At 37.7% G+C, this 24,602-nt stretch overlaps 1 protein-coding gene across 2 annotated transcripts in view; it reads left to right on the top strand.

Moving 5' to 3' along the window:
- The window catches only part of TBL1XR1 (TBL1X/Y related 1), a 168,646-nt gene that overhangs the window by 23,973 nt on the left and 120,071 nt on the right, over positions 1-24,602 (top strand). The window contains exon 1 of one of the 2 annotated variants that reach the window (XM_070466385.1): positions 13,213-13,231. The exons of the other annotated variant lie outside the window; for it this stretch is intronic. The gene's annotated coding sequence lies outside the window, so the exon portion shown is untranslated. Of the gene's footprint in view, positions 1-13,212; positions 13,232-24,602 lie in introns of those variants that run through there. 2 annotated transcript variants of the gene reach the window in all.

Consider the following 24,602-nt stretch of genomic DNA (forward strand, 5'->3'; position numbering starts at 1 on the left):
AAAACAACAAGCAACAATAGCAACAACAGGACCACTCTGCTGTGTGTGTTGCTGAGCTGCTTTCTGCCTCCTGACTATTCACAGCCTTGGCCAGTGCTGCTTGGGAGAGTCAGTCTCTGCTGGTGGCTGTTTGACAGTGATCATCTTTTATGTACATGTGTAGTGCCGAGGTCAGAGTCTCCGACTTGCATTTTACTAATTGAAAATGGAATTAACCTAAGAGGTTCATAAGGTACATAAAAATGTGAGGTAGATGCAGGGAATAATCTGTTTGCCTACTGCTTACAGAAATCTCTCTTTAATAAGGGTTTTGGGTAAAAGAAAACTTAAAGGGCACATAGACCAGCTAAAATAACCACATGAAAAGTGAGAAAGGCAGGAATTGGCTTGGGTTTCTGAGATAGGTGGGCAGAGCTATCAGAAAAACAGCAAAGCATAACTTAGACAATAACAAATGGAAAATTACAGTGTTAAACGTTTCTCAGGTTTTAAAAACCAATGTGTTTGTGTATATTTGTGTTTGTTGTGTATATTTATTTGTATATAAAATTGTTTAACTGGTTTGGACTGATAAGTACTTTATAAGTTTTTACATTTCTAGAGTGTCATAGACTTTAGGTTTGTCTTATGATTTGGGACTCTTGAGTTTAAAATGACAAAACCCAGTAACTGAGAGCTTGATGAAAAAGCTTGATTGGAAAGTATCTTGTGAAATTTGGTTTGAGGATATGTTGTGAAATTGGGAGCATAGTGAGGACTCAGTGGAGACTGTTCTGGACATTATATGATTCTTCTTTCTCTCTGCAAACTTAACTTCTACCCACTTGGTCCACAAATCAGCAGAACAAAGCCTCCAGCAGCTCTTTAATTTATGTTATTTGACCAAGCTCCTAGAGAAAAGCACTCTTACTTTTGTACCTTCCCATTCCTCTTTTCTCTCTTCTCTTAGATTAAGTGACTCCTGTGCAAATCTGATTCTCTAGCTATGCTCTTAACCACTACTTAATGTTGGTAGAAAGTGAAGTCGCTCAGTTGTGTCCCGACTCTTTGCGACCCCATGGACACTAGGCTCCTCCGTCCGTGGGATTTTCTAGGCAAGAGTACTGGAGTGGGTTGCCATTTCCTTCTCCAGGGAATCTTCCTGACCCAGGGATCGAACCCAGGTCTCCTGCATTGTAGACAGATGCTTTACCATCTAGCCACCAGGGAAGTCCTTAATGTTGGTAAGTGAAACTAGATCTAAACTATGAGATTAGGTACATGAACATGGTGATAACAGTGACTGTGATGCATTTATTATGCTTTTGAAAAAAATTTATTTAAATTGAAGTGGTAAAGAATCTGCCTGCCACTGCAGGAGATGCAAGAGACGCAGGTTCAGTCCCTAAATTGGGAAGATCCCCTGGAGTAGGAAATGGCAACCCACTCCAGTGTTCTTGCCTGGAAAATTCCATAGACAGAGGAACCTGGTGGCTTACAGTCCCTGGGGCTGCAGAGTTGGGTATGACCGACTGAGCACAGTATTGTGCTAATTTTTGCCCTACAGCAGAGTGACTTAGTTGAAAATTTTGAACTTGTTAAATTTAGCACATTAAAGTATGTGAAATTTTACTGATACTTTTGAGTCCTTATAAAGATGTAGTGTCTGGCTTGTCTTGGAAATGTGAAGGGTCATGATCAATCTTTGCCAAAGCCCCATGCCAGCCCGGTGACTGCAGTAGTAGTGTTATTTGCTTAGAGAGGCCTTTCTTGGTGTCATAGGAACTAGTACTTTTTTTTAGGCTTTACTACTGATTATAATCATACATTTATTTGGGTGACTTTTTTCCCTCTATTCTTTTCCCACTAGAATATTAAGGGCTTACACACCTTTAATGCCTGGAAGGGTTATTGTAAATGTTTATTTTAAGAAAGAAGAGAGACTGGATATAAACTCATGCTACTAAAAAATGTGATGAGAATTTTATGTCTTTGTGTTTTCAAGTAATTTTGATCAGACTTGTCATTTATGTGTGTAAATATATATTGACTTTTATATGGTTTTTCTTTGTAATAAATCATTCAATTCTCATAACAGTGTTGAAAGTGCTCTGTGTTAAAACAGAGGGTCCTTATTTCAAAGCGATGCTTTAAATTGTGCTGTAAGTGGTAATTTACTTACCATTTTGGAGGGAATCTTTTTAGCATTAGAGAATTGATATAATTTCAAGAAGCTTGTTCATTCAATTTTGGAAGTGAGCTGTTTACTTTCCTTAGCAGCAAGAATCAGGCCCAGCATTTTAAACCCATGATGGAAAAGGATTTCTTCTCTTCTCCCATTGAGAAAATTTATTTGGTGCCACATAAGTAAAAAACAAACAAACAAATGAACCAAAAAATCTCTTATCACTCCAGGAATTTAAAAAGAACTCTTCCTGTTATTTTTACATTTTAGAACAGGAGGTCTAAAACTAATAAAAGGGTATTTCTACATTGAGGCTTTTTGAATGCTGATGATTTTTAAATTTTTTTTATAGCTTTAGTTTTGGAGGTGAGAGATGTCTTCTTAGTGCTAGCCTTAGTAGTTTAAATGTGGCCTATAGGATGGGTATACCTGTTTCTTGAATTATATTGTGTGTGTGTAGAAGAAGAATACTTGTTTTGTATTACTACAGGTAGTTGACTAATTTTCTGGGTTTATATAACCTTAAGGTTGTTAGTGGTTGTCCAGTTGTGCACCAGGGGATTGCCCAGTCACGGCCACACCCAGGTAGATTGGCTTCTGAGTGCCTCTAAATTATTACTTCTGAACTGTCTTCTGTCTAGAAGCAGTGCCGTATTAACATGCAGGATTTTCATTTCTTACTATACAATATCAAATTTAGGATTGTACCACTGCCACTGTTTTGTAGCCTTGTCCTAAATTCCTGTATTTGAACTGGAATTTGCAACAGAGTTTTCTTTAGAAACAGTGTTACAAGAGTGTTTATTAGTTCTCCAGTGGTAAATATTACTTTCTCCTTAGCCATATAATATAGATCATTTTACTGAAAACTGCCACAGTGGGAACTTAAAGTATATGAGAAAGATAGATTGGAATATGGAGGTTAAGAACTAACTAAAACAATACTCACTAATGATAGTATTTATGCCTTAAAATAAGCGAGGCATACTTTAGATATTATAATCAAAGGTACACATTTGAAGTGTTTAATTCAATGAATTTCGACAAATAGGTATACATGTATAACCACCCAGTTCAGGCCAAGGCTCATGTTCATTGTAGAGAAAGTTCTCTTGTTCCCAGCTGTGGTCAGGCCTGCTCTTCACCTGATCTACTATCTAACCCTGCAGATTACTTTTGTTTCTTTTAAAGTTTTATATAAATTCCATTCTTTCTATGGTAGGCATAATAAAGACCCCTCCTCCAAGATGTCCATACCCTAATCTGCAGAACCTGTGTATGTTTTACCCTGTGTTCACTTCTCAATCTTTCTCAGCATCAGGGTCTTCTCCATCGAGTCGACTCTTCACATCAGGTGGTCAAAATATTGGAGCTTTAGCATCAGTCCTTCCAATGAATATTCAGGGTTGATTTCCTTTAGGATTGACTGATTTGATCTCTTCAGTTCAGTTGCTCAGTTGTGTCTGACTCTTTGCGACCCCATGAACCGCAGCATGCTAGGCCTCCCTGTCCATCACCAACTCCTGGAGTCCATCCAAACCCATGTCCATCGAGTCGATGATGCCATCCAGCCATCTCATCGTCTGTCGTCCCCTTCTCCTCCTGCCTTGAATCTTTCCCAGCATCAGGAATCAGGTGGCCAGAGTATTGGAGTTTCAGCTTCAGCATGAGTCCTTCCAATGAATATTCAGGACCGATTTCCTTTAGGATTCACTGGTTGGGTCTCCTTACAGTCCAAGGGACTCTCAAGAGTCTTCTCCAACACCACAGTTCAAAAGCATCAGTTCTTCAGCACTCAGTTTTCTTTAGAGTCCAACTCTCACATCCATACATGACTACTGGAAAAACCATAGCTTTGACTGTATGAACTTTGTCGGCAAAGTAATGTCTCTGTGTTTTAATATGCTATCTAGGTTGGTCATGGCTTTTCTTCCAAGGAGCAAGCGTCTTTTAATTTCATGGGTGCAGTCACCAGCTGCAGTGATTTTGGAGCCCAGGAAAATAAAATCTGTCACTGTTTCCATTGTTTTCCCATCTATTTGCCATGAAGTGATGGGACCAGATGCCATGACCTTAGTTTTCTGAATGTTGAGTTTTAAGCCAACTTTTTCACTCTCCTCTTTCACTTTCATCAAGAGGCGGTTTAGTTCTTCGTTTTCTGCCATAAGGATGGTGTCATCTGCATATCTGAGGTCACTGATATTTCTCCTGGCAATCTTGATTCCAGCTTGTGCTTCATCCAGTCCAGCATTTCTCATGATGTAGTCTGCATATAAGTTAAATAAGCAGGGTGACAAAATACAGCCTTGACATACTCCTTTTCGGAACCAGTCTGTTGGTCCATGTCCAGTTTTAACAGTTGCTTCTTGACCCGCATACAGATTTTTCAGGAGGCAGGTAAGGTGGTCTGATATTTCCATCTCTTTAAGGATATTCCACAGTTTGTTGTGATCCACACAGTCAAAGGCTTTGGCGTAGTAGATAAGGTAGAAGTAGATGTTTTTCTGTAACTCTTGCTTTTTCTGTGATTCAAAGGATGTTGACAATTTGACCTCTGGTTCCTGTGTCTTTTCTAAATCCAGCTTGAACATCTGGACGTTCACGGTTCACATACTGTTGAAGCCTGGCTTGGAGAATTTTGAACATTACTTTGCTAGCGTGTGAGGTGAGTGCAACTGTGTGGTAGTTGAACATTCTTTGTCATTGCCTTTCTTTGGGATTGGAAGGAAAACTGACCTTTTCCAGTCCCATGGCCACTGCTGAATTTTCCAAATTTGCTGGCATATTGAGTGCAGCACTTTCACAGCATCATCTTTTAGGATTTGAAATAGCTCAACTGGAATTCCATCACCTCCACTAGCTTTGTTTGTAGTAGTGATGCTTCCTTGACTTCATTTGACTTCACTTCACTTGAGTTCACATTCCAGGATGTCTGGCTCTAGGTGAGTGATCACACCATCGTGATTATCTGGGTCATGAAGATTTTTTTGTACAGTTCTTCTGTGTATTCTTGCCACCTGTTCTTAATACCTTCTGCTTCTGTTAGGTCCATACCATTTCTGTCCTTTTTTGAGTCCATCTTTGCATGAAACGTTCCCTTGGTATCCCTAATTTTCTTGAAGAGATCTCTAGTCTTTCCCATTCTGTTGTTTTCCTCTGTTCCTTTGCATTGATCACTGATGAAGGCTTTCGTATCTCTCCTTGCTATTCTTTGGAACTGTGCGTTCAGATGGGTCTGTCTTTCCTTTTCCCCTTTGCCTTTCGCTTCTCTTCTTTTCTCAGCTATCTGTAAGGCCTCCTGAGACAACCAGTTTGCATTTCTTTTTCTTGGGGATGGTCTTGATCACTGCCTTCTGTACAGTGTCATAAACCTCTGTCCATAGTTATTCAGGCGCTCTATCAGATCTAATTCTGGAATCCCTTATGTAGCAAAAGGGATTTTGCAGATGTAATTAAATTTTGGGCCTTGAGGAGGGGAGACTATCCTGGATTATACAGGTGAGTGTAATCTAATTGCTCGAGTCCTTTAAAGTTGTAGTTTGAGAGGGGACTACTGAAGGACGGTCAGAGATTGAGAAACGGGGCCATGAGCCAACAAATGTGGGCTGCCTCTGGAAGCTGGAAAGGTCAGAGAGACGGGTCTCCCCCATAAGCCACTATCGAGGAGTGTGGCTCTGCTCTTATGTCTTCATTTGAGTGCAGAGGCCTGTGTCAGACTTCTCACCTGCAGAACTGTAAGGTAATGCATTTGTTTTGTTTTAAGCTGCTAGATTCCACTCCAGTATTCTTGCCTGGAGAATCCCAGGGACGGGGGAGCCTGGTGGGCTGCTGTCTGTGGGGTCGCACAGAGTCGGACACGACTGAAGCGACTTCATAGCAGCAGCAGCAAGCTGCTAGATTCAGGGTAGTTTGTTATAATAGCAGTAGAAAGTGATACACTTTTCTTTTGTGCCCTCCTTCCTGCCATTTGAAGATTCATCCTGCTGTCATCTCTGTCGATATTTAGTTCCTTTTCGTGTCTTAGTACCATCCATTATATGGATGTATCACAATTTTTTAATCCGTTCACCTGTTGATGAAACATAATTGTTTTTGGTTTTGGATTAATAAAAGTAAAGCTACTGTGAATGAATATTTGTCTTTGTATGGCTGTAGTGTTTTTATTCTTTTCCACATAAGAGTGGGATTGCTAGGTCAAGTGATAGGTGTATGTTTAATTTTACAAGAACTACTAAACTGTTTTCTAAAGGAGTTATTGCCATCCACATTCCTGCCAACAGCTTCTCCACCCTGGAAGTTCTAGCCTTTTTAATCTTAGCCATTCTGGTAAATATTTCATAGTATCTCCTTGTGTTTTTATTTCATTGATGACATTCATGTATCTTTTGTGAACTCTTTAAATGGTTTGCTAATTATTTGTTGGGTTGTATATTTTCATATAATTGTTATAGTTTTCTTTATATACTGTGGATGTAAGTCCTTTGTCAGAAGTACATAGAATACTTTTTCCAGTAATATGGCTTGCTGCATCATTCATTTCACGTTCTTTTTAAGAGTCAAAGTTTTACATTTTGGTTGTTTGCTTAGTCACTAGTTGTGTCTGACTCTTTGTGACCCTGTGGACTGCAGCCCGCCAGACTCCTCTGTCCATGGGATTTCCCAGGCAAGAACACTGGAGTGGCTTGCCATTTCCTTCTTCACTTGGTCGTGTCAGTTCAGTTCAGTTGCTCAGTCGTGTCCAACTCTTTGCGACCCCATGGACTGCAGCACGCCAGCCCTCCCTGTCCATCACCAAATCCCGGAGATTACTCAAACTCATGTCCATTGAGTCGGTGATGCCATCCAACCATCTCATCCTCTGTTGTCCCCTTCTCCTCCCACCTTCAATCTTTAGATGATAAATTTTTTGTTTTATGATTTTATGATTTGTCCTTTTTATACCCTAAGAAAATTTATGATGTCTTTTAGAAGTTTCAGAGTTTTAGGTTTTATGTGTAGGTCTGAGATCAAACATTAAATTACTTTGATTTAAGTTTTGTGTACAGTATGAGGTAAACTCATTCCCCCCCCACCCCATGTAAATATCCAGTTTTTTCAGTACCATTTGTTGAAAAAGACTACCCTTTGTCAAAAACCATCTTTGGGGAGGGTTGATTTCTTAAGATTTTCTATGTACCTGATCATACTGTCTGTGAATATAGATAATTCATTCTTTCTGATTTATATTTTTTTCATTTCTTACTTTATTTCAACTGACTAGGACCTCCAGTGCATATTACAGTTGGTGATACAGGACATTCTTGCGTTTTTCTCAAATGTGAGGGCAAAGCATTCTGTCTGTCTTTATTGAGTATGATGTTAGCTACAAGTTTTTCATTGAGACTGTATCAGACTGAGTATGTTTTCTTCTGTTCATAGCTTACTGAGAGTATTTATTGTGAATGGGTATTGAATTTTTTCACAGGTTTTTGCTGTATCTACTGAGACAATCATATATGTTTTCTCCTTTATTATTTAGCACTTTCAAGTGATAAGTCATCTTTGCTTGCATCCAGAGTCATGGTGTACTGTCCTTTTTTTATATTGTTGATTTGATTTTCTGATACTTTGTGAAAACCTTGTTTCGTCTGTGTTTACAAGGGTCATTGATTTATAGTTTTTGTTTATCTGCTTCTTTCTTTCTTTGTCTGGTTTTGGTAATGTTGGTGTAAATCTAATTCCAGAAAATAAATTGAGATATGTTTGCTTTCTCTGTTTTTTTGAAGTCTATAGGTTTGGTATTGTCTCTGAATGTTTGATACAATTCACCAGAAAAATCACCTGCTCCATTATCCATTTCTAGAGCTTTTTCATTATCTAAAACAGACACTGTACTCATTAAATAATACCTCCTCATTCCTCTCTTCTCTCAACACCTGGTAACCTTTATTCTACTATTTATTGCTAAGAATTTGCCTATTCTAGGTATCTCATGTAAATTTGATCATAGCATATTTGTCCTTTCGTGTATGGCTTATTTCACAGCATATATCAGAATTTCATGTCTTAAAAAGTTCTCCCTGGTTTTATTGAAATATAATTGACAGTGCTGGTATGTATGCTGAGTCGCTTCAGTTGTGTTCCGACTCTTTGCAGTCCTGTGGATTGTGGTCTGACAGGCCCCTTTGTCCATGGGCTTCTCCAGGGAAGAATACTGGAGTGGGTTGTCATGCCCTCCTCCAAGGATCTTGCTCACCCAGGAATCAAACCCACATCTCTTTATGTCTCCTGCATTGGCAGGCAGGTTCTTTACCACCTCTGGAGAAGGGAATGGCAACCTACTCCAGTGTTCTTGCCTGCAAAATTCCATGGACAGAGGAGCCTGGTGGGCTATATATATATAGTTCATGGGTCACAAAAAGTCAGACACTACTGAGCGAATAACACTATAATTGAACACTGTAAATTTAAGGTGCATAACATAATGATTTGGTATATGTTGGATGGCATCACCAACTCGATGGACATGAGTTTGAGCAAGCTCCAGGAGTTGGTGATGGACAGGGTAGTCTGGTGTGCAGCAGTCCATGGGGTCACAAAGAGTTGGACACGACTGAGCGACTGAACTGGTAATGTATATGCTGTGAAATGATTACTACAATAAGTTTAGTTAGCGTTTATCTCCTCACACAGTTTATTTTCTTTCCTTGTGATGAAAACTTTTAAGATTGTCTTCTTAGCAGCTTTCAAATATACACTGTAGTGTTATTGACTATAATCATTATGTTCTAGCCCCAGAACTTAGTTTAACTTATAACTGGAAGCTTGTACCTTTGACTACCAGTGAAAAAGGAATTTATTTCTTTATGACTGAATAATATTCTTTTGTGTATGCTTATACTACATTTTGTTTATCCATTCATTTATTGATGAACACTTGGGTGGTTTCCTCCTGTTGGTTAATGTGGATATAGTATATAATTCTCTTCATATTGATATATAAATATCTGAGTCACTAATTTCAGTTCTTTTTGAGTAGATATCCAGAATTGCTGCATCGAGTGGTAATTCTGTATTTTGAGGAACTCCATATTGTTTCCACATTGGTTGTACCTTTTTTTTTTTTTGGCTGCACCATGCAACATTTAGGATCCTGGTTCCCTGGCCAAGGATGAACCCATGCCCCCTGCACTGGAAGTGCTGGATCTTAACCACTAGACCATCAGAAAATCCTGACTGTACCATTTTATATTTTTAGTATTCAAGAGTTCCACCTTATCCAAACCCTTTCCCACACTTGTTATTTTCTGGCTTTTTAAAAAAAAAAAAAACCCAAAATATTATTTTTAATTGTGGCATGGTCAATACAACAAAGATTTTTACCATCTTAACCATTTTATGTATACCTTTCAGTTGTGTTAAGTACATTGTTCAGTCTTAAGAGCTCTTTTCATCTTTTGAAACTTTTAAGTCTCTACCCATTAAACAACTCACTAACCTCCCCTTTCCCCACTTCCAGTCCCCCACATCCACTTGTTTTTGTGGATTTGAGTAGTCTAGATACCTCATGAGTGGCATCATATAGTATTTGTCTTTCTGAGACTGGCTGCTTTCTTTTTTTTTTTGTTTTTTTGATTTGTTTTTTTTTTTTTGAGACTGGCTTCTTTCATTTAGCAGAATGTTCCCCAGGGTTAATATGCATAATATAATAGTATGTGTCAGAATTTCCTTCCTTTTTGAGGTTGAACAGTACTTCATTGTTTGTAGACTGCAATTTGTTTATCAATTTGTCTCTTGATGTACACTTGGTGTTGCTTCCATCTTTTGGTTATTGTGAATTGTGCTGTTAGGAACATGGGTGTGCAAATATGTCTTAGACACCTTGCTTTCTGATGTGGGTATATGCCTAGAAGTGGAATTATAGGGTCATACAGTAATTAAATTTTAATTTTTTGAGGAACTGCCATACTGTTTTCCATAGAAGCCACACCATTTTACATACTCCCCAGCAGTGTACAAAGTTTTCAATTTTTCCATCTCCTTGCCAACACACATTTTCTGTGGGTATGGAGTTTTTAAAAATTAATAATCATACTAATGTATATCACTGTTTTGATGTGCAGTTCCCTAGTAATCATTGATGTTGGACATCTTTTCATGCGTTTGTTCATTATTTGTGTATCTTCTTTGGAGTAATGTATGTTACATCTTTTGTTTACTTTAAAATGAGATTTTAAAAATTATTGTTGAGTGGTAGGAGTTCTTTATATATTACAGATACTAATCTCATATCAGCTATATAACTTGCAGATATTTTTTTATGTTCCCTAGGTTGCCTTTTAACTGTTGGTTGTGTAGTCTGATGCAGAGACTTGTTTTCTGTTTACTTGGTAGTAGCCATCCTAATGGGCTTGAGGTGGTACCTCACTATGATGAATAGCCAAATACCTAATGATATTGAGCATCTTTTCATGTGCTTATTGGCCATTTGTGTATCATCTTCGGCAAAGCTTAAACTTTCAACAAGTGTTTTTGTGCAGTAGCTTCATGACTACTTCCATTTCCTTTTCTGTTGTTTGTATTATATATTAGTTTTAAATAAAAAATTTTTAACATTGTTCTTTCCATTCTTCTGTGCCTCTCTGATTATTTTTCAAGCAATGTTTTATAATATTCTGAGTAAGGTGTGTGCTTGGTTGGTGAAAAATTTCTCTATTTTATTAAATCTTGACCTTGCCATTATTCAAATATGCACTACTCGGCAGATCAGTTTACCTTCTTTGGGTCCATATATGGTAATAAGTTACATATGCTGGTTGCAAACCAGTCTTCAGGCAGGGTAGAATGTGAGAACAGGAATAAAAATGTGAGAACAGGAATTGTGAAGAGCAAGAGCTAAACAGACTTGGAGGAAAGCTGTATGGAAAACAGAAAAAGAGCAGGGGGAGATGGAAGCAACATAAGTTCATTTAGGGAGCAAAGTAAATTGAATATCAAACTCAGAAGAGGCTCTATGAATGAGGAATAGAGAGATCTACATAGAAACAGAGAGATCTATGTAGAAAAAGATAAAAATACATGGAACTTGGGGCCAACATTGCCTGAGTAGGTGAGGGAAATAAATATGGAGTAGAGTGGGACTCAAATTAGTTAATCATTTGGCTCCGGAGGAACAAGAGCAAGAAGGATAGTGGTCTGGGAGTGAAAAGTAATGTTCATAATTCACAGTGAGTATAGCAGCTGATTCCCTGATAGCTCAGTTGGTAAAGAATCAGCCTGCAATGCAAGAGACCCCTATTCAATCCGTGGGTCGGGAAGATCTGCCGGAGAAAGGACAGGCTACCCACACCAGTATTCTTGGGCTTCCCTTGTGGCTCAGTTGGTAAAGAATTGGCCTGCAGTGCAGGAGTTCGATCTGCTGGGTTGGAAGATCCCCTGGAGAAGGGAAAAGCTACCCACTCCAGTATTCTGGCCTAGAGAATTCCATGGACTACAGTCCATGGAGTCACAAAGAGTCGGACACCACTGAGTGACTTTCACTTTCACATAGCAACTGAAAAGAAAAGTGTGACTGCTGGGAGCATCTTTTTAAGAAGTTTTTTTAACACAGGCCAATTGAGTAATTAACAAAATTTTTAATATGCTGTAATTGTATTTAATTTATTAGTGTAAGTCCCTCACAGTTAACCATTTGAGTCATCTGGAAACCAATTGTGTTTAGCGGTATATAGGACAAAACAGTATTTAAGACTAAGTATCTAGAGGGAAAACTCCCTTTACTCTTGATTGGTGAAAAATTATTCTGAGATTTCACCATAGGTGAGGGAATTGAAAACACCACAGGTGTTCTAGAGTGCAGCTAGTTTTCTCACTCAGCCTGTTTACTTTTATTATGTAAAACATCACCACCTAACACAATCTAAGTGTTATTTCTTTTAATATGTACCAATAGAGTTACACCATATTGGGATGTTTATACTTAAAAAATACTTGTTATGTAGAGATGGTGAAACCTGAAAATGTATGGCTGTACTGAGTCATGGATCTGGTTTTGTTGACCAGCTTTGAATTTTATATGGGCTTCCCTGGTGGGTCAGACAGTAAAAAAAAAAAAAAAAAAAATCTGCCTATAACATGGGAGACCTGGTTTCCCACCAGGGTTGAGAAGATCCCCTGGAGGAGGAAATAGCGACCCACTCCGTATTCTTGTCTGGAGAATCCCAGGACAGTGGCGGGCTGCAGTCCATAGGTCTCAAAGAGTTGGACACTACTGAACAACTACTCCTTGATTTTATATACCATGGTGACACTGGGCAAGTGACCCAACTTTCTCTTCACCAAAGCCACATTATTTGTAAAATAAAGGAGTTGAATGTCATCTTTAATCAGCCTCATATCTCATTCTGTGATCGTTTCTTTTTTTTCTTTTAGTTTATTGGTTTTTCTGAGCTGTCTTCGAAACAAGTACATTATATAAAACCTTATTCACTAGAGAGAATGCATTTGAAGTTCTGAACAACATGCTTATGTTCCAGACCTTTTTATCAGTGGTAGATTTGTATGCTATATAAATCTCAGATTCTCACAAGTTGTTCCAATTTGCGTCCTAATTTTTTTTTTCATTGTTAAAAAAATAAGGTTTTTTTTTTTTTTTTTGGTCCTGATTTTTAAATGAACGTAAAGTATAAAACTTTGTTTCTCATTTATGAGTAATCTCCTCTACTTCATTCTGAGCCTATTTGGATTTTGTTACAGAATCTTTAGATAACTGCTGTCTGTCAGTTGCTTTCTGCATGGCACTTAAGTAAAGACTTAGACATGACTTACTCCTCAGGTAACTTCATTTTGGGGAGATAGGTAGAGCAAGGAATACTCCCAGTGGGTAGGAAATTTGTTTCTTTTTTCTGCATGCATACTCAGTTGTGTCTGTGACTCTTTTCGACTCCATAGACTGTAGCTCGCCAGGCTCCTCTGTCCATGGGATTCTCCAGGCGAGAATACTGGAATGGATTGCCATTTCCTTTTTCAGGGGATTTCCCCCAGGAATCAAACCTGTCTCTTCTTCATTAGCAGGTGAATTCTTTACTGGTGAGTCACTTGGAAGCCCTTCTTTTTTCTAAAAAGTTATAAAATTACATGACGGGAAAATTTTTTTGAATCAGGGCACTTCAAAGAGACAAATAATATTCTTTTGCTAGGTGACTCAGTTCGTAGATGCTGAAAGCAGAAGAAAGGATCAGGAATGGGTCACTTTTCTCTTTTTACTGGTCTGGTGACTTTTGGGCTCTGGATTTTGGATGCAGAGAAGGCACCCTAGTTTGAGCATTTCTTAGCAGTTGTATGTTCCAGTCATCTACCTGTGAGTTTCCTGTTTGGGCTCATTTTGTTTAATTTTAAGGAATTGAGTACTCTTTATCTTCTGAAAAATGTCAACCCTTTTGACAGTATACTTATTTGCTCCTTCTCTATAATCTTTGATTCCTATTCCCCTAACCCCCCCATTAAAAACCTTAATACCAGTTATTTTTTAAAAAGACTGCCTTACTGCTGGCTCTTTCAGTTTCCAGAGAAAATGAATAGTCAGGTACATTTGGCTCTTGGTGACTTGGTATTATCCTGAAAATAACTTGTTTTGACACAATATTTTAATTTGATGTGTTTGCCCTTGCAGTAGAAGCGGGAGAGTGACAGAAGAAAATTGGACTTCGTGGTTAGGCTTAGGGTTAGGGTTAACTAAATTGTGCAGTGTTTCATGTCTTCTGTTCTCAAAGTAGGTAAGCAAGGATGATAGAAATACACGTACACCTATTTTAATATTAGTTTACATTGGCATTTCCTCAGTTATTTCAGAAGAATTTTAGAGCAAAGGTCAACATACTGTTTCTGTGAAGAGCCAGGTAGTAAATATTTTAGGCAGCTACTCAAGTCTGTTTGTTGTAGTGGGAAGGCAGCCATAGACAATATGTAAATGAATGGGCATGGCTGTATTCCAATAAAATTTTATTTATGATAGACATTGAAATTTGAAGTTCATGTTATTTTTAATATACTCCCCCTCCTCCATTTAAAAATGTGAAAACTATTCCTAGCTTATGTATTGTGAAAAAACAGGTTGGATTTGGCCCATTCACCATAGATTGCCAACTCCTGCTTTAGAAGAATGTTGATAAATTTGTTCAATCCCTGCCCTGTCCTATTTAAGTAATCAATTGTAGAATTTGTGTAATATAACAGAACAAAGTCTAAGCTTTCAAATCTGAGAAATCCAATCTAAACCTTTAGTTTTCTTATGTGTAAAATAGGAATGCTACACTTACTGTGAATCATAGTTCTTTATACTAAACAATAACTCACCCTGGCTGTTGTAAGCAGAGTAGGGAATATTAAAGAATATTTGGTATCTCATAGAGTCATTGGGGAATGCTAGAGATTGGACTTTAGTCCAGGCCTCAGGGAACATTTTCCATAACCATACTGCAGGACTCAGTTTGAGAAAGCTAATGTTGCTGAGCTCTAAATGCCAGAGACTCAAGTTTATTACAGATGCTACTGCTGTTGTGCTTTTTTCAGTGGGAGGAACTCTATATTGCAACCACTGGAAAGTGACTAACAATGCTGCTACCACCATCAAAAGCCATATGTGGGGTTCGAGCAAAATTGAAAATTCTCCTTGTTACTTAATTCCAAATCAAAGTCTTTTGGAGATTTACTTAATACAGAATACTATGCTATGTACATAATTAGAAGAGAGACTGGAAATTTAAATTCTAATTTCTGCATTAGAGATGACATGAGCTAATTAGAAATTACATTAGTACATTAGGCACTGGATCATAAAATTTGTAGAAATATCCACAAATTAAATTTTTAGTGGTGGTGATTATGATGGATATCCACAATAGTAGCTACTTAATTGTAACTATTAGTATATGTACCTCTTTTTGTACTTAGGCTTCAAACAACTATAATAAGCTCTCACCTAAAAACTATAATGTATGAAAGGTTTCTGTTCTAAGTAGTATGTGAATTGGTTTGTTAGAACCTAGAATATATTCTGTGTTCAAAATTAAAAGGTTATAAATAATGGACTTGTTTCTAGGGTAGTCAGCATGATTGTTTACACCAGCCAAGTGTCTATTTCACAGAGATCAGTCCCTTCATGATGGAAAGATCCTGAGTGTTATCAGCTTGCGACCAGGTGGCTGTTTGTCCACAGTGAAATACGGTACAGTTGGGTGTGGAGGTGAGACGGACTCAGTTGCTGCTTATGGCAGATTATATTATTCTAAGCAGTTGGCTTCCTTCTTTATTGGGTTTCTCTCTACAGGGTCCCTGCCTATGGGAGGAGTACTTTTTACCATTGCCGTCAAGCTTGGCCGTGGGATTTGACCAAAGTCAGTGGAAGATGGGAAGTGATGCATGTCATGTCTAAGAAGCTTTGGCAGCCATTGCATGAATTGACCTTTGCTCATTTTTCTCTGTCACGAGGAAAGCAGGTGCCAGATAAAGGCTTTTTCTTTTTCCAGGATTCCAGAATGAAGATGATACCTGTAATCAACCCAAAGTCAACATAACAAAAATGAGAAATATGTTTTTGTTCTAGTAAACTGTGTGTGCCTGACGGCTCAGTTGTGACCCCGTAGACTGTAGCCCGCCAGGCTCCTCTGTCCATGAAATTATCCAGGCAAGAATACTGGAGTGGGTTGCCATGCCCTTCTCCAGGGGATTGTCCTGACCCAGGGATTGAATTGGCAGGTGGATTCTTTACCAGCTGCACCACCTCATAAAACAGTAGTTCTCAGAGTGCTTTCTGTTTTGCCCAAGACCCTTTAAGGATCATAGCTATTTTAATAACCATACCAAATTCCTTTTTTATTATGTTGACAGTTGCACTGTGGTTCATAAGCAATGGTGGGGAGAAAACTACTGATGCCTTAGTGGAAATCAGTGTAGTTGCTTCAAGCTGTGCTTTTTGTCACCATATATTTATAGTAAACAAAAAATTATACTTGAGGGTTAAACTTACTAATTAAAAAAAATCTTGATCTTGAGTATGAATCTTTCTATAAGCCTTTTTGAATGAAGCAGAAAGTATTGATGAAGCACTTCTGCATGCTGAAGTATGTGTTTGTCACAGGGAAAAGCACTTGTATGATTATTTGAATTATGAGCCAAACTAGCCTCTATGGAATATAATTTTCACTTGAAACAGTGATTCATGAGGGTTATTTTGACATGAGTGTTTGACAGACATTTTGTCAATTGAAGTGACCCTTTACTTCAAGGAAAGCAACTGGCAATATTTGTTGCCAGTGATAAAATCTGATAAGCTTTCAAGTGTAAATTAACGTTTTAGAAAATTATCAGGCAGTGTGAGCTTGATAACTTCCCAGTACTTAGGTTTTTTCTGATGAGCTTGGTAATGAAGGCAGTTTTTAAAAATAATTAATACTGTATTATGAAATGCCAACATTTGGGAGCTATACCAAACTCAGTGGACCAGTATTGATAACTGACTGATGAATGATGTTACAAAATTATACATAGGCAAAAGACTGACTCATGTTGCCAGACTGATGGATTAATGTAATAGTATGAAAGTTAACTGATAAGATTAAAGATTCTGTACTTAAATGAACCATTTTTTTTTCTTATCGAAGTATACTTGATTTATAATGTTCCAGTTTCTTCAGTGACCCTTTGAGACACTATTGTTGAGCTTTGAGATAGAACCAAAGAATAATACTCAAAGCTATTCAAAAAAGTCATCAAATATTCCCCCCTTTTCTAAATACATATCTGTGAGTTATTTTTCTCACATATTTCAGTCGAAACAGTATTGCAACAGATATGTTAATCTGTTATTTTATTAAGTCAGATCTTAAAGATTTTATTTTTTATTTAAATTTTTATTTTTTACTTTGGCTGCGCCACGTGGCATGTGGTACCAGATTCCTCAACTCGGGATCGAACCCATGTCCCCTGCATTGGACGCTTGGGGTCTTAACCCCTGGACTACCAGGAAAGTCCAAAGAGATTTTAAAAATATACTCTTCTTAAAATTTTACTGTTTTTTGGAAGATGTAGTTTATTTTAAAATAAAAAGTTTATTTGTGCTAACATGTGGTTGGTTTATTATTTTTAAAATGGATTAACAAATCTTTGAAGTCTCGCCCACGGAGCATCAAGAACTGCCTGGGACCCTTTCCCAATTGGGACCCCAGATGTGCTTTGTCTGGATGTTGGTCAAAACCCAGTTTGGTGATATACTCTCTGCTCTTTCTTTTTCTCTTTTCTTGTTAGTATATTGAAAGTAAACTAGATAATTCTCTAATAAATGTCTGTATTATTTATTTGTAAAAAAAAAGATAATTTAGTTTCTAATGTAATTAATATTGTTAGAGCCCGTGTAAGCAGAAATTCTTTTGAGAGTCTCGATTTTTAAGGGTGTAAAGGAATTATCAGCCCAAAATATTTTAAGAATCACAGTTGTAACTATTAAGATTTTCAGAATTGTTTGCTGCTAAATCATAACCTAGTGAAAGATGGTACATTGGCAGGGTAGCTGAGTCAACCTTGTTGCAAAGTGCAAGTTCATACAGTTTCTTGAGCCTCTGCTTTATGACTGCGGTTGATTTTGTGAGGTCACTGTTTAGGCATTGAAGTTGCTGGTGAAAGATACTGACAAACTTCCAAGGAATGGATTATCTTGATGCACGATTCCACATGATTATGGAATCTCCCCTATGGTTGGGACTTTTTTGGTGGGCCTTTGCATGGAACAGAAATATTTTAACACTTGGTCAGTTCTGACAGTTCCATCCATATATCTTGTCCTTAAATCACTGTCCATACGCTGTGTCTTATGAGAACCTGACCTGGAAATCTAGCCAAATTATTGCTTCCTCACTGTGTTTCCCGTTATTGACAATGTGGATTGTGAGATGTACTGCCCAGTGGGAGAACTTCCCTTTCTGACCTTCCTTAGCAGCTATTCCAGATGGGACAGTAGGATGGAAAGAGTTTTTGGGTGATACCAGCGTGTTGTGTGTGACATTTGTAATCCAAGGTCAGATGTTTGCTTTCTTAGCCAGAATAGAGAATCCCCTATGTAGCAGTAGGCCTTGTGTGAGGAAGAAGACTGCAGTGCATCAGGAATAGGTGCACTGAAAATGTGAGCCGGCTGCTCATGCCTCACACCCGGCCTAAACCCTGCTTAGTGTATATCATAGCACCTGATGATGGGGTGTTTCTGTTGCTTTACTTGCTGGATCACAGGATGACAATTCCTGACAGGCAGCTCAGGTGTTATAGTTAGCTGTGGCTTGGGTGTTCATTCTCCAAAGTAGAAAAGGTACAAGAACTATTTTCAAGAGAGTCTTAGTTTAATAAAGTATGACTTGGCCCAAAAACTCTTAGGGTCGTTGCTGTGATTCTTCTAAAGGATTTGCCAGTATCTCCTTATGGCATTCATCTGTTGACTCTTGGAGCACCGTTGCCGTCAGAAGGTCATTATGGTCAAATGGCAGAGCGTCTTGTACTGCAACCTGGATTGACTCAGGCATTTTCTCTTGCTCTGGGATAAACTTAAAGCTGCTGGATTTCAGGTTATTCAGTAAATAGAGCAGCACACACAAACTAGCGTATCTTGTTGTCAATATCCAGAGGCCCAGCAAACTTTCTGCTTCTTTTTTGTTGTAGTGGGTATTGACTTGCTTTTCATTTTGAGGGGAATATCCTGAGCTGCCACTCTCCACCTGCTTCTAGAACTTCATACTGGTGTCGGACCCTGTATTTTCTTGTGACTTATTTTCTGTCTTCTGGCATGCCTGTCTTTTTAAGGCATCTAGAGCACTGCTGTTTCTTTTTCAAAAGGTTCTGTTGGCTTGAGTTTATCAGTATAGTGAGCCAGTGTGATGTCGAATGGTGTGATGCGATAACTACAGTCTAAGAAAGTAGAAACTTGACTTAGCGAGGCAATATAGTGAACATGTACTGCTATCCGAGTGAAATTAAAGCAAATTGTAGAGACAGAGACACCATTTGCCAGAACTGTAGCTTTATACCAGGCACTGCTGTGCTAAAGAGGTTTAATTTGAATTACCAACTTTGCTTGTAGGCATTAAGTTAAAACACTTTTCTTCTCTAGGAACTTCTGTGTGTTCTGCACTAGCCAGACAGTTATACGAAGTGAATATCTGCTAGGGGCTGCGACCCTTGTTGCTTTTGATTCTTTGATGATCCCCCAGGAATGGTGTTTTTGATTGGTGGGAGAGCGCCAGGGATCTCTCTGGCCTTAACTGGTATTATACTACCCCACTACTCCACCTGTCCTGGCATCAGTGTGTGTTTTTTTCAGTGGGTAGTCACCCTTTTCAGCTGTATGTTTAGTTCCTGGAGGAATAACTATAAGATTACTCCACTTTCTGATAAATGGACTTGGGCCTCAACTTCATATAGCATTTGGCTTCATTCTAACACATATGTCACAGTGGTGCTGTCTGGGTCCTCAGGATTACTCTAAGAGTTAGATTTTATAGTCCTGAAAAGGTTGGAGTATTTTCCTTTCCCAAGTGCGTGGTTATTCTGATAAGTGGCTGTTGATCCTTTGTGGAAAGCCATGACAGAAATCACACTGCTGGTGATGCAATCATAGAGCTATTTTTGAAGGTTGCTTTGCCCTTATTTGAGGGGCTCTGCGTCTGGGAATAAAGTCTGTGGCCTATGTTCCCTTAGTCAGGCCTAACTATATGCCATTCCTGGAGTTGTTTGAGTAGATTAGGAGTCAGCAGACTTTTTCTGTAGAGGGCCACATATTAAATATCTTAGGCTTTTATGTAAAAAAATTAGCCAGCAGAGCTATTGTGGTGCTGAAGCATCTATGGATAATAATAAGTGAATGGGTGTGTCTGTGTTCCCAGAAAACTTTACTTATAAAAGCATCGTGGATCAGATTTGGATCATAGCTTGTTGTTTCTGGATCTGTGGTACAAGTGACACAGGATTATAGTGGGATTTCCCAATATCATGATCTTGGGGACTTTTTAGGAAGGATTCTTTCAGATAAATCAGTTTGATAACCACTATGTTCCTGTTTCTTTAAGCCTGCTTAGTACTACTTGATGTTATAATTAGGCAGTTAACAAAATCATTCTATGCATTTTGGTCTTGAGATCTAGAGTAGGGGTTGGCAAGTAATTGGGAAAAAAGGCTAAAGAATGATACTGTTTCATGGCAAGTGAAAATTATATGAAATTCAGAATTTCATATATAACGGTTTATTGGAGCACAAGCCACATTAATTTATGTATAATTTTGGCTGCTCTCAGTTTGGTAGTTGTGACAGAGACCTTTCATGGCCTTTAGAAAATTACTATTTGGCACATTATTGAAAATGTTTGCTGATTGCTGCTCTAGAGTGTGGAGAAAAATTCTTTTATGTCATTCTTAGAAGCTGCCTTATTTTTTGTCAGTGCTTTGAGTCAAGAATTTACACTGTGAGTATGTTACTTTCTTTTTTTGAGCTCTCACACACTTACACGCAGTAGTCCTCCTTGGTTGTCCTTGTTTGTCCAGCTCATTCCTTTCATAGTTTTGCACTACTCCTACTACTCGATCCCCAAGACTTATTCATCACAGACGACCACATTTGATAATTTAGTCACAGCCTGAATGAACTGTCAGAGATCGTCTTCAATAGCTGTGTTTACACTGCGTTCAAACCCAGCCAGTTTAGATACATTCTCAGATTCCCATTACCTTGAGGGTTTGTTCATGTACCTACCTCACAGAGTGATTATAGGAATTTAATGCTGTAAATAATATTAGCCAAGATTTTATTGAATTTTTACTGTGTGCAAGGTACTGAGCTAAGCACTTTTTAATCCATGAATAGTAAAGTACTTAGTTAAGTGCCTGTTACATAAGTATTCAATAAAGATTAGCTGATATTTATTTTTAATTAGAAATAAATTACCCCTTTCATACCCCATGTACTATAAAAAACTTCATTAGCCATTAAAGTATTAAAAATCACATTAAGTTTAAATTGGAGTTATTGACGTAACTTAATTTTTTGGCCTATAATATTGCTCCTTAAAAAAAAAAAACTTGTAGATAAATACAGTCAGTTCTCATTATTCACAGCAGTTGGTTGATAAAGTTGCTGTGAACACTGAATTAGAAAATATTGAACCGTTGCTTCCTGGGAAATAGAGAGTTTCATTCCTGTGAGCCTCTGGTCACAACAGATTTGTCAGTGGATCAGTAATAACCTTGTTTTGTGTGCTTCTGTTTAAAGACACCTTATTGAATATATAGTTGATTAATTAACATGGCACTCATGGCCCAGCAGCATTATAAATCCTGCATGAACAAAAAAGCCCATCTACCACGTTTTCTCCATAAGACACATCCACCTTCTTGTACTTAGGAACAATAGACAGCTTTTCAGCCCTATGCTGAATAGCAAAATCACCAATGAAAAGCATATACAAAATACAAAAATGTGGCAGTAAATGTCCACACAGAGGACATTTATTTACAGAACGAGAGCAGAAACAGAGCTGGACACACCCTCTCTAGGTAACTTACTCTTTGCTCTTCTACACCTGTCTAAAGATTGCAGAAATGCCATAAGTATTACTTTAGGGATTACATATAACTTTTAGCAAGTAGGCAGATTGCACAAATATGAAATCAATGAATAGTAAGGATTGACTATGTCTTCCCAGATGCCACAATTTATCATTTATGTTTTAATTTGGGGTTTTTTTTTTCATTTGCTTTGAGCCTTATTTTTAATTGGGTTAGGCAAAAAGTTCCTTTGGTTTTTTAAATAAAAATAGAAGATGTATTTTTCATTTTCACCAAGGACTTTATTGAACAGTGTATTCACTGTTTTTTTTTTCTACTGCCTTCTGCCATTTTTAGGCAACTTCATAATTCCATCTCCCTAAAACTTTTTATCTTTTAGAGCAAAAAAACTATTCCAGGTGATTTTGCAGTCTTCCAGGGAATTGAATTTTTTTCCATTAAGAGAATTTTATGAAGAGTGTAATAAATGATATCTGAAGGTGCAGTGTCTGGTGAATACAGCTGATGAATCAGAACTTCCTAGCCAAGCTATGACAGTTTTTGCCTGATCATCAGTGAAACATGTTCTTGCATTAACCTGACGGAAGATTATGCATTTTCTGTTGACTAATCCTGGATACTTTTCATCTCATACTGCTTTTGTTTGGTCTAATTGGGAGTAGTACTTGTTGGAATTAATCGTATGGTTTTCCAGAAGGAGCTTGTAATAGAGGATGCCCTTCCAATCCTACCATATACACAACATCACCTTTGGATGGAGACTGGCCTTTGGTTGTTGGTGATTCAGGTTGCTTGCCACATGATCTCTTCCTTTACACTGTAACTGTACAGTATCCACTTTCTATCAGCTGTCAAAATTTGTTTTTAAAGTGGGACATTTTTGTTAGTTTCAGTAGAGAATCACCTGTGGAAATACATTTGGTCAAGAAGGTTTTTCTTTTGCTTAATTTTTGTGGAACACAAACATCAAGGCAATTAACATAACTGAGTTGGGGTAATGATTTTCAACACTTGATCTGGATATTTTGAGTATGTTGGCTGTCTTGCACGAGGTATAACATTGATTGATCTCAGTTTATGTCTTAGTTTGATGTCTCAGTTAATGTCTCAGTTTTATTGCTATCTCCTTCAAGTGATCCACCTGACTGGAGCAACAGTGAGAAATTTCCAGCATGAAACTTTGCAAACTGCTTTTGACACGTTCTATCAGTCACAGCACCTTTTCTATATACTGCGCAAGCCTTTTTTTGCATTTCAGTTGTGTTTTTACCTTTCTTGAAATAAAGCACAATGTGTTGAAAACGAAAACGTGGTGTTTCTTACATTGTCAATATTAAAATGGCTACACAAAAATTGACCAATTTTGATAAGTATTTTTTTAAAATGCATGCTGATTTGACAACTGTCACAATAGAATCTAACAAAATTGTTTCAGATGAAGTAAAAGACAACTAAGTGCTACTAGAGCAATCGTCTGGAAACGACCAAATGAATTTTTTGGTCAGCCCGATAATTGTGGTAAAATAATGTCTGGAGGAGGGCATGGCAACCCACTTGAATATTCTCACCTGGAGAATCCCACGTATAGGGAGCCTTGCGGGCTACGGTCCCATTGGGTTGCTAAGAGTTGTACTTGATTAAATCGACCTAGCCCACATAATATAGTAGTTAAGTACCTTCAAGTGCAGTCAGTCTCCAGCACTCTTTTCATATTTATACCCATTAAAGAACAGCTCCCTATTTCCCCTTCTCTCCAGCCTCTGGCAGCCACCCTTCTGCTTTTTGTTTCAGTGAATTTGATTACACTCCTAAGTGGCACTATTTGGTGTTTTGTCTCTTTGCAATTGGCTTCTGTCACTCAGCATAATGTCCTCAAGGGTTCATCCATGTGGTCGCATGTGTCAGAATTTTCTTCCTTTTTAAGGCTGAGTCGTATTCCATTGTATTTATATAGACCACGTTTCGATCACCCTTTGATTTGTCAGCGGACACTTGGGTTGCTTTCATCTTTTGGCTGTTGTGAATAATGCTGCTGTGAACGTGGGTTTGCATATAACTCTTTAAGACCCTGCTTCTAAAAGTAAGTTTATCTTTGATACGTCATGTATACATAAGAATATGAGTGACCCAACTAAACAGAATAGATGTATATTATAAAGTGACAGGTAAAAGTTCTCAGTTTGACCTCATTCCATTCATAGAGACAGCTGAAGAGTTTGGTGTGTATCCTTTCAAATGTGTTTTTGTGCAGCTGAGGAGTATCATATATATACATATAGATATATAAGTATATACATTGATATATATATCTATGTGTACATATATTATTGATATGTATCAATGTGAAAATATTTAACGACTCATTTACATACAGTTTAGTAGCAATTGGGATTATATGCATACTGTTCTATTGACTTGATAGCCTAATTTTTTACAAAGTAAAGACTGGAGTTTAAAACTGCTTAGTTCTGTGCCTTAGTTTCCTATAGAATGATTTTAGAAATGAAAAATTACTAATTGTTTGGCTTTTTTTATTATGTAATATTTTTGAAGAGGAAGATACAATACTGTCTTATTAAATGTTTACTGTAAGAGGAGAATTATCTACTGCTAGGGATAAGTGCATCCTCTTTTATTTTCTTATTCATATGTTATTTTGATACCATAATTCAGCTGCCACTGTTTCTTCCATATCATGTTGTGTTTTATTGGATTCCTTTTTGTTTTGGTGTTGTATCTTTTCTTTTTTTTTTTTTTTTGGTAAGTAAAATTTTAGTTTTTCAGTGTCTGAAAACGTCTTTATTTTGACTCTTGATGGAAAATCTGACTTGTGAGAGCAGTGCTTTCCAACCTTTTTCACGTC

Source organism: Odocoileus virginianus, chromosome 4 (assembly GCF_023699985.2).
Source record: "Odocoileus virginianus isolate 20LAN1187 ecotype Illinois chromosome 4, Ovbor_1.2, whole genome shotgun sequence".
In the NCBI taxonomy this organism is placed as follows: domain Eukaryota; kingdom Metazoa; phylum Chordata; class Mammalia; order Artiodactyla; family Cervidae; genus Odocoileus; species Odocoileus virginianus.